The sequence below is a fragment of the Periplaneta americana genome, chromosome 9, assembly GCF_040183065.1.
Source record: "Periplaneta americana isolate PAMFEO1 chromosome 9, P.americana_PAMFEO1_priV1, whole genome shotgun sequence".
NCBI classification, from domain to species: Eukaryota; Metazoa; Arthropoda; class Insecta; order Blattodea; family Blattidae; genus Periplaneta; species Periplaneta americana.
In genome coordinates this window covers 103,853,362-103,865,675 of record NC_091125.1, presented here as the reverse complement: position 1 = coordinate 103,865,675, position 12,314 = coordinate 103,853,362, and the positions used below count along the sequence as shown (strand labels likewise).

Below are 12,314 nucleotides of genomic sequence, written 5' to 3'. Positions count from 1 at the left end.
TAGATGTACGTTACTGTGATCTTTACAAAGGAAGCAATTAATTATAGCGTGAAGCATGGCCGCTCCATTGTCCCGGCAGCAGTAGGAAGCTCCGTGTGTGGTAAACAGCTTTGAATAAACACGTAACAAATACGTGCATTAGTAATGCGGACCGTCTCTTATTATCTGCTCTAGTTAACTCACCTACTTCGATGTTTCTTGTTAATTCGCCGTGGCGTGAACATAATGTTGCAATGTCGTACTTCCATGGTCAGCTTTGATGTTTATTAATGAAGGGCAGATCTGCAGTTTTATTCCATTGTGACCACAATATTCGATTACTAAACCTACAATTATTTTATTTACTGACATTCTCGTCTGTATGCATCTACGGTGGCCAGGTAGCTCAATTGATAGAGGAACTGGCTGTAGACTTCCAGATCGGCCCCTGGATCTACGCCAGTGGTCGTCAGCACTCGCTGAAATGGGTAACGGGTAAGCAGTGCATCATAATATGCCCCGTCGTGCAGCAGGAAGAGAGAGAGAAAGCATGCCCGCCAGCAGCTACGGATGCATCATAGTGCAGTCTCTTATACGCGGGTGCTAGCCCGAGGGTTCACTGTACTGATGACCGCTGATCTACGCAGTTTTCCGAGAAATTGAAAGTTAACAGAAGGCAATTCAACCTGACAACTAGAAAATCAATATAGTCCACTACCATGTGTAGTAATAAGGGAAAAATGCTTAGGTTTCACCTCTATAGTATAATATGTAAGAATACTTACTTACAAATGGCTTTGAGGAACTCGCAGGTTCATTGCCGCCTCACATAAGCCCGCCATCGGTCCCTATCCTGTGCAAGATTAATCCAGTCTCTATCATCATATCCCACTTCCCTCAAGTCCATTTTAATATTATCCTCCCATTTACGTCTCGGCCTGCCTAAAGATCTTTTTCCCTCCGGCCTCCCAACTAACACACTATATGCATTTCTGGATTCGCCCATACGTGCTACATGCCCTGCACATCTCAAACGTCTGGATTTAATGTTCCTAATTATGTCAGGTGAAGAATACAATGCGTGTAGTTCTGCGTTGTGTAACTTTCTCCATTCTCCTGTAACTTGATCCCTCTTAGCCCCAAATATTTTCCTAAGCACCTTATTCTCAAACACCCTTAATCTCTGTTCCTCTCTCAAAGTGAGAGATAAAGTAAGAATACTCGGACTATATTATGTTACAAATTTCTAGTGACGGTCGAGATTGTCAGAAAAAACAAATTTGTCAGTACGATCCCATATCCAAAGTCGAACACTTTAGCCTTTAGAGGCCCTTGTATGTACCTGCACAATGATTTCTACTACAATTTTTTCTGAACTGTTTTCTTTATTTAACTTACTAGGAGTACGTTCTTTATAAAGCGATGGCAAACTTTTGTTCAAAGAACGTACATTACAGGAGTTGTTCAAAATAACTTAACCTATCTCAAACCAAAATTATGCAACGCCGCAGTCTTGCCCAGTTGTAATTGGGATCCTGTGGCAGAAATGTAAGATTTTTGCCAGTAGTTTCACTTTGATGTCAACAGATGTCTGGTAAACAATTGATTTCATATGACCCATATAAGAAAAAAAAAAAATCAAGCAGACTTAAATATAGAATCCTGGTGGCCAAGTAACAGGATCTCCCCCTCCAATCCACCTTGCCGGAAAACGGTCGTGCAGGGGACGTTGTAGTGGATATCAGTATCGATGTAGGTATTCCCTTGACTTCTCTGTTATTGCCTCCATTTTATGCCAAGAAGTTCTGATAACGTGTACTGAGCCATTAAATTAAGAAACGTAAACTGAACTGGCGACGCAAAGCAAAGCTAGCTTCTAAATGGAAGTGGCATAAACATATATGAAATGCCTGCATACTAGTCAAAACAGCCTAACGGTAAACAACCCCATCAACGGATATGCCAAAAGCTTGCCCTGAAGGATAATATGATATAATATTTATTAATTTCTTTAATGGATTTTTTTACGGTTAAACAGTACGTTTCTGGACACAGGTCCTTCATGGCCATTTGTTCTTTCTGATCCCCTGAACTGTTACTAGAAGTTTGTAACATAGTTATGCGAACATCCTGTATAAATTCTGGGGCCTTGCAAGGAATAAAACTGCAAAGAACTGTAACAAAGTGTGATTGGAAGATATACAAAATTAATTGTAAAACATAATGTATCCACTTAAGTATTCACACTGGTCGATCAATGATCAGTAAAACATTTTCTTGTAGCATAAACCTGCAGCAATCTAGTAAAGGTTGTGCGAACAATGCATAAGTTGCATGAACTATATCATTTCTATATGATATCGATGGTGTTCAGGTAAAAGGGCTTATCCCACAAGAGAAAAAAAATTCAGAAACAGCTATAATTAAATTTTAACACATTATTATTAGTTACTTGATATAAAGGAATGCAAACATTTGTCAAAAAAAATATCCACGTTCTGTAATTAAATTTGAACTAATTGCACTAATTACAGCAACAAGAAGTCACATTTAAGAAATGACGGTTAAGTCCTTTCACTTAAACACAGTCAATATGTTTTAAAATGGTAGAACAAATGTTGTGAATAAAAATCGTCAAGAAATGCAGTATAAATTACAATAATACTGATAAGATGATACGAGAAGCTAGGAATATAACTATTTAAGTTGTGACATTAAAATTTGACATAACTGTGGGAATTGTGCACTCTGTCCATAACCGTCTGAACAATCATAACATTCTAAGATGACAGATAGGTACGTTGTCAGGCTGATAGAGACGTTGGCACATATTATTGACACGTTGATAAGTACTCATAAATAAATACTCAGGTATATACAAGGTGCAATCAATATATTTCCGAATTGCACTCGTATTTATTATACCGTTAAACATACATGCGCTGGTCACTGAAGATCATTGCTTCCATGCCTGTTGAGTCAGTCTGTCAAACAGCGTCAGATTATCTTTAAGAACTGAGCTCCTACACGTGATTTTGTGCAAACATGTTAAGGACCTATTGCGATTTTTCCTGGCATCTCTTCATATACGGTTTTTGGCTAGTGTTCTCTACCTTTGAAGTGATGCATTTAGTATAGATTCCAGGCATTTCCCTGGTTCTAGATAACTTCTCCGCTTTCTATGTACTGTGTGTTGCCTACATTCAGGGAAGTCCGAAAACTTATTGATTGCCCTTCGTACTTACGAAGATGAGTAGTTACTGTATGTAGATACGCAATTGGGTATGCATATAGAGCGGGTAGTAAGTAAACAGACACGCATGTTGATAGGTAGGTAGAGACACCCGTGTTGGTTGGTAGCTGGACATATAGAGAGGCAGGACATATAGAGAGGCAGGACATTCAAATTAATAGAAAGATGGGCATGTAGACGGGTGGACACACATGTGGGGAGACAAGTTGACACATTTGTTAGTAGACTATTGGCCATGTACATTGGTAGATAGGATGACACGTACATGGTAGAGAGATGAACACGCAAATGGATGAAGAGATGGACACAAAGGTTGCTAAATAGGTGGATACATAGTTCTGTAGACGGGTGGACATGGAGGGAATGGGTGTGTCGGTAGGTAAACAGGTAGACAGAAAACTCATTTGAACTTAACTTTATTAGTAGTGAAATTTGGATCGTACTGCTTACTGTTATCCTACTAGTACTTGAAGTAGTACAGGTGTTCCAAGTCGGTGTTGTATCTCAGGCGATGACGCAATGCATTAATTCTTAGCTTCCTTTCTTCTGTCCGTTTTCTCCTAGCCTGCGGCCACAGTTGTTCCCACATACCGACCGACTCACTATCCTCTGTACAGCAATTGTAACGGTTCAGTGGATGAGAGTCGATTTGATTAATGAGGTACTTTCCTCTTAATCGCAGATGAGCTATTTCCCAAAAAGTGGTCGGTAAGATTCATCCGAGATATACTGTACCCTTTAGCTTTATCTCGTTATTATAAAATTTATAGACCGTGGCAAGTTACCATTAGCTGTGAGAATTGTAATGTTAGAGACATAATGGGGTATTTTAGAAGAATGTTGCTCTAAGGGTAATTGCCGTTGAGTTCCAGGTATTACTTTGCGGAAGACTAATTCTGTGTAATTTTTAAGAGTAATACTAAGTAAACAAGATAAAGTATGTGGAAGACCGAGCGTCTTTCGATAAATGAGGGCTGTGAGAATTTAATGTTTTAGGAGTAACTGCACACTGCTTTATTTCTTTGTAGCCGAGTAGGGAAATCAAAATCGCGGTCGAGGTTTAAATATAAATTAATGCATGAATTGCTTCGTAAATTGATTTTTTTGTTCAAGTAAATGTGCTTCTTAGATTTATTTTGTTATCAGTAGATTCACAGGGTTGCAAAATGAAATTTCGTTTCAAGGCATTTAATATCGAAGGTTGATTTTGATTAATTGTTGGCTTCTGTTAAAGAATCCGAAGTCACATTTTGCCTATATGCATGAAAAAAAAATAATGATTTGAAGAATTGTCCTATTTTTAGCTCCATTCATGCAATATTGACACATTTAAATACACAAATAAAGTAATATTTGAGAAAATGTCTATATAGTAAACACAATCAAACAGCTCTATCTTGTTTATATTCATAATAAAATTTATGTTCAACTCATTCCGAGCCTCACGCAGGCACTACATTTTTCAATACCGTTTTCTCTTCATCTGGAATTTCTGTGTTCGAGATCGTCTTCTATGTTGCAGCTCACATTTTGTCTTTTCACAGACTAACAGTAGTCAGCCATCATCACTTCATCCCATCTTTCTTCATAACGCTTTTCTATTTCTTTCATGTCTTGATGAACCTGCTGTCCTCATCTTGACTTCCTGGCAGCAGCTCATGTTACTGTTAGTAACACATCCCATGTATTTGAAGCTGTCCACTTGGTTCACTGTCTCATTTCGAATTCGCAAGTTTGCCTTCTTTAGTTTTCTTCCGATAACCATCGTCTTCGCCATACGTAAATATATTTGTTTTACTATTGCTACTATAATATTGTACACTATACAGTAGTGGTTCCCAACCTTTTTTAATGGCGCATCACTATTCTTAACTTACGACATTTGCTGTACCACTAAATGCGCCAAAACAAACAGTACTGAAATTCTCGCACTGATACTGCGCATGTACGTATCGTATCCATGGTGAAGATTGCTTATCTGAACTCAATGTTGTATTGTTGAGACATAATATAGTGAAGATTTGCTAAATTGGTTCTCACAACAGAAGAGAAGGTGTTTATTATTGAGCATTATTTCCTGTCATATGGAGTGGGATGGGCCGAGCTTGCGCCACGTTAAAGAGCAGTACCAGGAACGATTTAACAATGCGGCACCAAATAACACAACAATGTTAGCTGTCGTCGAGAAGTTCCGTCGTATACGATCAATCTTACGTCGCCTTGTAAGTTAGCCTATAATGATTTATCTTGATTTTCAGAGTGTTTGTAATTGAAGGGTTCATAGCCATAGTGGGCCAAGGGCCATTCATTAAAAACGGAGAAAGCAAGGGTTAAAGTTAAGTAAATACCATAATTTAATGAAGATTGACATATCATTTAGTTTTAATGTGCATACTTTATATTACTTGCTATATGTTTTGTTAAATTATGGTAATCATTTAATTTTAACTCTTGTTTTCTCCGTTTTTAGTAAATGGTGCTTGGCCCACTATGGCTCTGAACACTGAAATTTCAGTATTCCGTATGACCGGAAATAATGCTCGATAATAAAACACCTTCTCCTCTGTTGTGAGAACCATAATTGCAGAAATCAACACAACACTGAATTCACAATATGTCAAACTATTATATTATATAATAAATAATTACTTCGTTGCTAGGGAAATGAGGACAGCAGATAGCGATAATTTTAGTACTGTTTGCTTTGGCGTATAGGCCTACAGTATTATGGGAAAGCGTCTAGGGTCTATTTAATTAGAAGCAAGTCTTCTTGTTCTTGTTCTTCTTCTTTTTCTTCTTCTTCTTCTTCTTCTTCTTCTTCTTCTTCTTCTTCTTCTTCTTCTTCCCTAATTGTGCTGCTATCGCAGCGTTAGGAGTTCGCCTCGGACCCACTTCTTGTATCAGAAACAAGTACTCTTTGAATTTATTCAATGGAGTTTTCCATAACATACATAGAAAACAGCTATATACTTTAATATTTATTATAATTTTGTTTCAAACTTTGAGTGCCACACAGCAGTGGTTCGCGTTAAGCATACCATAGGTTGAAAACAGCTGCTATGCAGGCAACGTTTAGTTAGAGAAACTTTTATGACTTATCTCAACATGTTTATACAGTGAGTTCTTAAGTTTTATTGTAACTCTGGTCTGTATAGCTTTGTAGTCACCGATTCCTTTGAATTTCATTGGCGAAAGCTGTGTGAGGTCAGGGATACGCTATACGACATAAACGGATAAGTCAGGCGGTGAAATGTAAAAGCAAACACTGCTGCAGGATATCGCGGAGTTCTTCGTAATTGTTTTCACTTGATGCTTGTGCATGCCCCAAATATTTTACTGTTCTAATCCACATTTATTGCTGATGTCACGTTGAAGGTGAAAGGTATGTGCGCCCAGTGCACCGCACGATGAACAAGGTGATTAAGGAGCGGTTGGATCCGCCCCTTCATATGGTGGAAATCTAGTTTACGCCCGAGTTCATTTGTCAAAGCTGACAACAAACAGACCTCGTGGGTTGTTATTAGTATCACAATCCGTTGAGTGTTGATACACATATTCTTTTCTGATTCTTGTCCCACATTAAACATTCATAAGCGGTTGAGTCATATGGCGTAAGTTTTGTAGGCCTACATGGAGATATATATTTTTACAAGGAGATCTGTACTGATCGTAGATTCTCACTTGCTGTTCCTAGTATAATTATCTTATTTGATGTTTATGATCATAAACGGTCCATCGCTACAGAACCAGAATTGTATAATTGAAAAACACCAAAGTGCTGCAGATAAACGCTCCAAGATTCATCAAGACGCGTGTGCATCTACTGTGAAGACTTCATACGATATTCCTTCAATAAAACTTATTTTGTAGTTATGTAAATGTAAATCAAAACAATAATCCTTTACTTATTTTTATATTAAAAGATTCTAAGTAACGGTTAGCAAGTCTGACTGTGAAACAAGCGGACTGGGTTCAATTCCTAGTTGGGATAAGTTACCTAGTTGAGGTTTCTTCCGGAGTTTTTCCACAAACCCATTAACAACAAATGCAACCATCGCAGCTGATGAAGCGTCGTAAAATATATATTAAAAGAACCATTAAATGACGGTCAGAGAGGTAGAGAGAGGAAAGCAAAATATATTTCAAGGGAGAAAAATAAAGTGTGTGGCGTATGGTCAAGAAAAAAATTACCAAAACAGCACTGGTAGAGAGATGGGTGGATAGATAGAGATGAGTAGGGAGGCGGATGGGTAGAGATGGGTGAATACAGATAGGTAGAGATATGTACGGTTAGAGAAGCGTACACAGATGGATGGATAAAAATTGACAGAGATGGTTGGATAGATTTGAGTCTAGAGATGGACGTATGAATGAGTTGAATGAAGAGATGGGTGGGTGGATGAAAATGGGTAGAGAGGTGAATGATGGATAGGTGAATGATGGATAGGTGAATAGGACGGTGGATAGATCGACGGATGTAGGATAGGCAGACAGACAGAAAAGAGACTAACAACTGTAATGAGAGAGACTGGCAAACGGAAAGAAAAGAGACTGGCAAAAGCATCGATAGGCTACAGTGACTGACAGACAGAAAAGAGGTAGAGTGAGACTGACATCTGGACAAAAGGGAGGAAAATAGACTGGCATATGGAAGAGAGAGAGAGAGACAGGAGCAAGAAAGAGATAAACTGGAAAACGAAAATGAGAGGCTGACAGAAGGGTACAGAGAGTGAACAGAAGGCGATTATTAAGAGCGAATGACTACCCGGTGGATAGAAAGATTGATTGGGAGAGTGATAGTTTTGTGTGTGTCTAATTCAGCGTTGTCAGACACAGCCTAAACGGAGCGGAGCACTCCACTATAACTCGTTGCGTGCTCCGGTACTTCCACAGACATAAGCAAGTTCACGCTCCGACTGGACGTCTCTAGCACCACAACCGGTTTCGGAGCTTACAACTCTGACACTACTGGTCTAATTGATGGTTCTGTGTAACTGACTGATGCGTAGTTTGTGTGACTGACTGACAGACAGTGTGTCACTGACTAACGGATAGAGCATGTATGTGACTAACTGACGGATAGAGCGTGTGTGACTGACGGATAGTATGTGTATGACTGACTGACGGATAGTGTGACTATATAACGGATAATATGTTCGACTGACGGATACTGTGTGTGACTGATATTATGTGTGACTAATGGATAGTATGTTTGTGACTGACGGATAATGTGTGTGACGGATAGTGTGTGTGACTAACATATATTATGTGTGATTGATTAACGGATATTGTGTGTGACTAGCTGAGGAATAGTGTGTGTGTCTGATGGATGTTGTGTTTGGCTAATAGATATTTTGTGTGATGGATAGTCTGTGTGTCTAACGGATAATATGTGTGACTGACGGATAGTGTATGTGTTTGAATGATGGAAGTTGTGTGTGACTGACTGATGGACAGTGAGTGACTGATAGAGATATGTGATTATATGACGGGTGGAGACAGTGGCTAACGGATAGAGGCTAATCACATATAAACGTATAGATAGTGAATGACAGACGAATAGAGTGACAGATAATCTACCTACGTATAATTAGGTAGACATGTACGTAAATCGGTAGGTATGTATATAAACAATATGTAGTTAGCATATAGATAAGTACTTAGGAGAAGTGGTACTCGTAGATAGGAGAGTTAGAATAATGTACACACTCAGAAAGTGTGGTGATGAGAGTGGTGCCATAGAATGAATAATTGACGGGAAGTTTGCCAGAGACATTATGGGGCTGACATCTTAGAGTATTTCTGTATTCTTTTACAATTTTTAACGGCCGATTTACCACCGAATACCTTATGTAATTTAAGATTAACTTTAAATACAAAATTACCATTACGATTACCAACCACAGATGTTCACAATTACTGGGACTTCTTGTTTCTTGTAGTCAGTTTGTTGCGATTGCACCATTTAATGCATAGAGAATGAGGAACCCTCATTTAATTTTTTATTTATTAGTAGTGATTATAATCGGCTGTTCATTTATATTAAATGTTCATATATAACATCAATACAGCGTTAAAGTGAAATAATCCTGCAGATTGAGAGGGATGATAGGATGCGCTTAAATGAATAGAAAATCTATATTACTTTTCGTAATTAAATACACGGTTAATTAGAAAATTAAGTTGGAAGTTTAGCAATCTGGCAACATCGCCGCTAACACAGTGTTCTTCTTTTTATTTTTTTTTTCGTAATACGGCTGTAAGAGATCAACGAACTCAAGTCTGTCTCCCTACGCGAACTTCCCTCTCTGGCTACAACGTTGCAGTTTGGTCGCATCATTCACTGACTTGAAATTAGTAGTTTTTAAATTAAATTTACACGAAAACCATCCACGCTATTGAAATACGCCAAAGGAATAAATGATTCTTTATTAGATTTTCTATCGATATCGACAGAAATCACGATTATACTCCCAATAGCTACGGAATAAGAGGGTGTTAAACATTTGGAAAAAAAAAAAAACACATTTTTTTTCCTAGAAAACTATGAACTTTCGACCAATATGGTACTACACCTTTTTGTTACATATAACATGAGCTATTCGCTCTAAAAATCTGCAAGGTTTATTTATTTAATATATTTATTTAGCTAGTGAGTACAAATTAAAATTATAAAACAAAAATGTTTCTAGTCACTACCTTAAGAGCCAGGCTCGTGTAAGGTGTAGTCTTAGCGAATAATATAACATAAAAATTGCAATGACAGTTTACTTAGTAAAGTAATTAACTTAATTCAAATCGATAAATAACACACAAGAGCAAAAAAAAAAAAAAAAAAAAAAGAAAGAAAGAAAAAAGGAAAAAAGAGAGAAAAAACACATAAATTGACAATCAGACAGAAGCCTGTGATATTCAATAAAAAACATAAATATAGTCGACAGAAGTAAAAGGTAAAAAATACACACATTTGTTAATATTATATATCACGAATAATTTTATAAATTTCTTTTTTAAAAGGTTCAAGTTTAAAATATTTCAAATTTGGAAAATGGTTTGTAATTTTATTATAAAGTCTTAGGCCGAAGCTAGCACCATGTTTAAGAGCTGCACTTGTATGACATTTAGGCTCAATTAATGGGAAAGTAGGCTTTTGTTTTCCAGTACGATATTCATGTTGATTAGATTTATGCTTTATTTGATTTCTGTGGTAGTAAGTTAGTAAACTATATTTATAAATTTCTTCAATAGTTAATACTTTTAAAATCTGTATAAATTAAATTTGTTGGGTAATCCATATCTTTAGTTAGACAAGTTTTTATTAATTTTATTATTTCACTTCCACCCTGTATAAATAGTGATACAATCATTTTAAATTAAAATAATCGGGATTCGATCCCGAACATATTCTGTATAATTTTTGACGAACAGAAAGCCTGTGGATCGGGTTTCACCGAACATTCCGTTTCCCCCTTCCTTTTTCATTTAAGCACTCTTATGTCATCGTGTGATAAGCTCTTAGAAAAGAGACGTAAATAAAGAATTGCAATTACCTTAGCCACTTCAGACTTGTGTCCTGTTATCACACTGTGGAAGCTGTTCTGGACCTGTCCCAAGCCTACACGTCCATTGTCCATGCACTCACTCTGTTCACACAACTTGCACTGCACAGGTGAAGGTTTGTCTGCGGAAGCCAGCATGCGTGGTGTCTTATATCCACTTAGAGGAGTACCCAAGTGTGGAGAGCATGTCGTGTGCCCTGATTAGTGGACAGCTAATTGCTGCGAGCTCAGGAGAGCGTGGGGGGAAACTTCGTATGAAAGTATCTGATAATTGCCAACTTTTCGGTATTGTGTGTCTTGCAACGTATTTCTAGGTTAGGCGCTCTCCGTTTCACTTACACCACTCATTAACGAGTACTCTCGTTATCAGTCAAGCGTTCGCCTCACCCTTTACTTTTATCCGAGTTTTGAGTCGCGTGCATAATCGTAACAGATTAACAAACACATCTCGAGATACAAGCACAGCTCAAGTATTTTGTCAAGACACTCCCCCACTCTTCCTACAGAGCTGCGCACGAGATCGGATGAGTCTACGTACGAATTATAGGGGAAGGGTTGAACTCAGTAGACACACATCCGACCTTCCCTTCTACTTTTACCCCCCTCCACATAAACGTTGTTCCCTTACTGCACATCGCGAGTGTCTTGACAAAATGCATGAGCTGTAGAGCAACTGTTGAGAGTTACGGTTTATTGTATACGCCTATCGTTATATAAAATGAATTAATGGGTCTATAGGCCTAATGCTTGTTTTCAGAGAGCTTAATGTGATTTTCAATAACCATAGCAGACTGCATTAAAATATAAGAAACTATTTATTATTACCATCACCATCACCACCACCATCACCACCACCACAACCACCACCACCACAACCACCACCACCACCACCACCACCATCATCATCATCATCATCATCATCATCATCATCATCTTTCAAGGTCTGGACCAGAAACATAAAAAAAATACGGGACACTTACAATCGATTTGAAGAATTATGCTGTTAGGCCTATCTATATTTTCCTCCTTATTTATCCTTTGAAAAGGTGGACAAATACTTTGGAGCAACAGTACGACACTCGAGAGGAAATTAAACAGCAAAATAAATATGGGAAATACCTGCTGTTATTCGGTTGAGAAGCTTTTGTCATCTAGTCCATTTAAAAAAAAAAAAAAAAAAAAAACAAAGTTAGAATTTATAAAACAGTTATATTACCGACTGTTCTGTACGGTTGTGAAACTTGGACTCTCACTTTGAAAGACGAACAGGGGTTAAGGGTGTTTGAGAATAAAGTGCTTAGGAAAATATTTGGGGTTAAGAGGGATGAAGTTGCAGGAGAATGGAGAAAGTTCACAACGCAGAACTTCACGCATTGTATTCTTCATCTGACATAATTAGGAACAATAAATCCAGACGTTTTTTGATGGACAGGACATGTAGCACTTATGGGTGAATCCAGAAATGCGAATAGATTATTACTTGGGAGACCTAAGGGAAAAAGAGGCCGAGACGTAGATGGGAG

At 37.8% G+C, this 12,314-nt stretch overlaps 1 protein-coding gene across 1 annotated transcript in view; it reads right to left on the bottom strand.

The window, feature by feature from the left end:
- The window catches only part of LOC138706331 (uncharacterized), a 36,072-nt gene extending 25,134 nt beyond the window's left edge, over positions 1-10,938 (bottom strand). Inside the window, exon 1 of the mRNA XM_069835467.1 lies at positions 10,783-10,938. The gene's annotated coding sequence lies outside the window, so the exon portion shown is untranslated. The remainder of the gene's footprint in view (positions 1-10,782) is intronic.
- Positions 10,939-12,314: the final 1,376 nt, after the last annotated feature.